General features: G+C 39.7%; 1 pseudogene; it reads left to right on the top strand.

The window, feature by feature from the left end:
• The first annotated feature begins 714 nt into the window (after positions 1-714).
• Positions 715-1,860, top strand: LOC117814036 (annotated as a pseudogene).
• The last annotated feature ends 3,265 nt before the right edge of the window (positions 1,861-5,125 follow it).

Below are 5,125 nucleotides of genomic sequence, written 5' to 3'. Positions count from 1 at the left end.
GGCTGTCTGGAATGTTTTTCTCTCACTGATGGAGACGGGGGCTTTACGCCTTTCACAGTAATTGGTATATTTCTTTTTGAGCCTGTAGAAGGAAAAATGTTCTGTATGAGCCATGATATCGTTGCTGTTTTTTATTGAATGCGAATAATAATGCACACATTCCATTCAGAGCATCATTGCCCCAGGTTTCTCACGATCCACAAATCATTATATCTTGTGGTGTTTTATCATCTTTGTAATGAGCGGTTGTTACTGTGGCAAGTATGACAATAAACCCTGAAATATCTTCAGTGCTATTTCCAGATGAATCCCTAAATCCCACAAATGAAGCATGCTCATTACAAAGGAATTCCTCACCGCTCTGGCAGTTTATCTCATTTTGACTTGACCTCTGGGTTGGCCCTTAATAAATTCCCACAGATCACTATCTTCAACTTTCATGCTGTAGTTTGTGTCCCCTGAGTTTTCTCTGACATTAGTGATTTATTGCATTTCAAATTCAGTCTCATTGCAAAACAGGAAGAGTCTGCATCCCTGTGGCAGCTGACAGGCTCCTTTCCACCCTCATTTCACAAAAACTTGAATAGGAATATCTCATCTCAAGCTACAAAGACTAAGTATTACGTAAGTCATCAAACTTTGTCATGATGATGTTACAGTTCAGTCATTATACTATTGCATTAAAAAGTTTTCCCTCAGAATGATTTCATCAGGATGAGTATGCAGGTTGTGTTTGCCACAAAAACCCCAGGTAACCTTAAAATGCACCAGAGAGGATAAAATATATTTAAAAAATGTAGTACTTCACACAGCACTTATCACTTATCATCTTCACAACCTAAACCTAAAGGGCTTTAACATAACGGAATATTCTCTCTCCAGTAGATGTAAAGATGCCCAAATAAAATGCTCTGAGTACAATTTACAGGATTTTTTTTCAGCTCCAACTTTAAAGTAGGGGAAATAGCTAATAGGACTTTGTATGAGATAACGTACTGTTTGCACAAGGGTGCAATGTTGAAAAGTCTCACACATGAGCCAAATGTCTGTAACTTTTAAATGTAGCCTTAAAAGCCTTGACAAAAAAAACATACTTATCTATTTGTAAAAGCTTGAACATGTGACAAACAGCCTGAACTCTCTTGTTGTTGTATATTCCTTGCTTTACCAATCACTGGCTTGCTACATTCTCCTCTGCTGGCTTTTGGCTGTGCAGATGTTACCAACGGAGGGAAAACCACCCTCACCAACAGACTGATCAAGAACCTGCCCAACTGTTGTGTGGTCCACCAGGATGACTTCTTCAAGCCCCAAGATCAGATTGAAGTTGGTGAAGATGGCTTTAAGCAGTACGATGTCATCACTGCTCCGGACATGGACGCCATGATGAGCAAGATCTACACATGGTTGAAGAACCCGGTGAAGTTTGAGAAATCTCATGCCGTTAATAACACCCTGGATACTGAGATCGTCCCAAAGTCTGACAATAAGGAAGAGGAGGAGACTCATATCCTTATTGTGGAAGGCTTTCTGCTCTACACCTTTGAGCCTTTGATTGACATGTTGAACCAACGCTACTTTATTTCCATCCAGTACGAAGAATGCAAAAAGGGGAGGTGATCAAGGAACTACTCGGTGCCAGACCCCCCCGGCCTGTTTGATGGTCATGTCTGGCCCATGTGTTTGAAACACAAAATCACAATATTGTGTTCCTCTCAGCAAGTCCAAAGAAATGTAAAGGTGGTAAACTCCAAATTAGGACATGCTGGTATATTATTATATTAATATTAGAAATTTTGAGGAGCTGTGCCCCTAAAATTTTCCATACCTTCTTTCTTACAAATGTCCCTCAAGGCCTGAATTCTTCCCAGTCGGATGAGGGTAGTGCTGTGCAAAAGATGGGTACCAGGATGGAGGACATGATTTCGAAAGCATGTTGTGGAAGCTGCAGTGTAATGTTTACAGCATGAGGATAGACAAAACAACAGAGATCTGAGCTATGAGGGCAGTATTTGCATTTATATCAATGCTACATGCAAACTTTGTGTGAAGCGTGGGTTCTTTTTTAGAAACAGAACCTGCTTCTCTCTCAGGGTCAGCATGAAGTTAGTGACAGCGACCTTCTTACCCATTCTTGACTACAGGTGCATGCTTTATCTGAGTGTGTCATCCAAATGTCTCCAGTCTTTGGACACAGTTTTTCATTCGGCACTGAGATTTGTCACTGGCTGTAGTTGTCTCACCCACCATTGTGATTTGTATGTGAAATCAAATGTTCCTTCTCTGAGTGCACGCAGATACAAACACTGGCTGACCCTAATTTATAAGGCTCTTTTAGGCTTGATTCCTCACTATTTGTGCGCTTTATTGCAGAGAAAAATCAGTTCCTCGGGTAAGGACTGAATTTGGAAAAAGAGCTTTCAGCTTTGCTGCCCCCATGGCATGGAATGCTCTACAGACTAAGCTGAAACTCTCTGAACTTTACACTTAGAGCCTTCCGTTGTATCCTGAGGGACAGACAGCGTGAGAGCACTGAACAGTGCCTGTGTTTAAAACCTTAAATTATTGTTGTTTTGTTACAGCCTCCGCACCTCTTGGCCAGGTCACCCTTGTGAAAGAGATCCTGATCTCAATGGGTTTTTATCTGGTTAAATGAAGGTTTAATAAAAAAAAAAAAAAAAACAGACAGATGTGCTGACACTGTCTCTTCTCTCGTGGAAACAATGCTTCCTTCTTAAACCTCAGACATTTTAATCATCCTGTTACATGTTGCTCTTGCTGTTTGTACAATGATAGACATGTCTTCACTCCAGCCTACTTGCTGGAAAATGTTCCTGAATATTTCCTGCTGTGTTCTCACATTAAACCCCAACTTCACATGGACATAAGTCAGAGTGAAAACTTTCATCTGTCTGTTTTTGAATGAGAAGTTTCAAGAGTTTTGTACATGTGTGAAAACAGCTTTGGTGTCTGTTTCACTGACATACTGTTTTCTGGTGTATTCAGTATATTTCATCTTTAGACAGTCACAAAAAAATTGTATTAGAATATTATTTGGCATATTTTTACTGGGGAAAAAGAACGTAGACTTATTTGTCTTTGCAAACAAACTCAATTCAATGACTTTAAAGACATTGCTTGCCTGAAATAACATTTTGAAGGAGCACATCACATTGACTTTGCCTTTAGCTTTCAGTCTGCTCCAAAGGAGAACATATCCTGCTCCATAGATCAAGTGTAACTGGAGGGAAGTGTCTGAGAAGACTCGTGTTCTCTTCATCCCAGAGAGCAAGGGCGAAATCTTATATACCAGAATGTATAAATACACACAGACACACACCAGGAACTGTTATCGGAAAATTAACATAAAGTGCTGATGCTGTTTGAGGAAATGAGGCCGTGTCTCACACATGATCCAAGGTATCCTGCCATACTGGAATCAGCAGAACGGCTTGGCTCCTTATATAGAGAAGCTCACACATTCATACTTGAGTCAGAGTGTACACACACACACACACACACACACACACACACACACACACACACATGGAAGAGATATAGTTCGTAAGATGACAAACTAATAGTGTGATTTCATATTTAACGAGGTGCTTCTTGTTATATGTTCAGTTTAACAGAGGACAAAGACAGTGTCAATTAGGACCATTAAAGAAGCAAATTTCCATCTTTCATATATTGAAGGGGACGTGACCCTCTGTCCCCTGTGGCAATTATGCTCTTGCTGGTGAGCTGTGATTTTCACCATGCAGAGCGCAGACTTCAAGTGTGTCAGCCAGGGGTCTCATTTCACCTCCTGTTGAAGAGGAGACAGATACAGTACCCTCAGTTCTCTGTGTTCTCATCAATGCAACGACCGCCCTGTCAGCGGGATATGAGACCAATCAATATGGTCCTTTACACGAGAACGTCTCTGATGAGCTGAGGTTATATAAACCACTTGAAGCTGTATACATCGAGACAAGAGATGAGTCCCATGCAGACTTAAAGTGGTCTCTGATTCACGGACTCTTGAAATAACCAGATTTTGAGTTTATTCATTCTGTGAGGGAATAACACATCTCTATACATTATTTAAATAGTATTTTTCATTTTATTTTTATGCCCATAGCAACTCCTTCATTGTCATTGTGTTACACTTAAGGACCTGAACAATCTTTATCGGTAATGATTCAAAGAAATCTCAGTTCAGCTATTTTTCCCCTCCTTATTTTGTTCAGCTGTGGGCTTTGAGCTGTGTGTTCAGATGTGAAGTCTGACTAAGACAAGCCTGTCCACCTGCTAACAGCCTCAGGTCTATTGCCTGAATCCCTACCTATGAATCCACCAATTCCACCAAGTTAACAGATAAAGTCTTGCATCATGACTTGAAACAGCCATGTCTCCTGCTAAAAAGTAATTGAGCCATCAAGCCAAAAAGAGCTGTGGGCAGCCTAATGATTCACCAATCACAGCGTTGTCAAGCTGTGTGCCTGAGTCATTAAGGAGTAATACCAAGTATGAAACCCCATCTTACAGACTGCATGTCAGCTAAAAATCGCCTGAAATTAAAGTCTCTCTCTTTTATTACTTCACTATTAAACATTTACAAAACCACTACTGGCAGCAGTTTTCATATGTTCAATTAAGTTTACATGATATCACAAGACACCAATAAATCTAACATTGGTTTCTTGTGATTGGCTAAGAAAAATGAAATAGTATTCTACAGTGGAGTTCTATAAGAAAGGAGTCAAAGTCTCACTGAGGTTAAAGTGATTTAAGTCAATCAAATCAAAACAGAAATGTTTTTCCATATTTATAAATCATAAAGAATTGAGTCATATCTGAAAAGTTTTCTCCACAGTGATACAAATCAGTCTGGGAGAAATTAAGCTTTACAATAGGTTATGATAGCATACAATAGTAAACGATAGGATAGGACACAATGCAATGTGATGTGATGCAATGATATGCAATATTATACAATATGGCACGATCAGTACAAAACATAATGATACAATATCAAACCAAAGGATCACTACTATCCAATTGAATATTATGTAAGTTGCGTTGCGTTACATTGTGATACGTAGCGTTGCGTTACGTTGCATTGCGTTACGTTGCATTG

This window comes from Notolabrus celidotus, chromosome 6, assembly GCF_009762535.1.
Source record: "Notolabrus celidotus isolate fNotCel1 chromosome 6, fNotCel1.pri, whole genome shotgun sequence".
In the NCBI taxonomy this organism is placed as follows: domain Eukaryota; kingdom Metazoa; phylum Chordata; class Actinopteri; order Labriformes; family Labridae; genus Notolabrus; species Notolabrus celidotus.
Note: the sequence above shows the minus strand (reverse complement) of the source record. Positions and strands in the feature narration are given on the sequence as shown.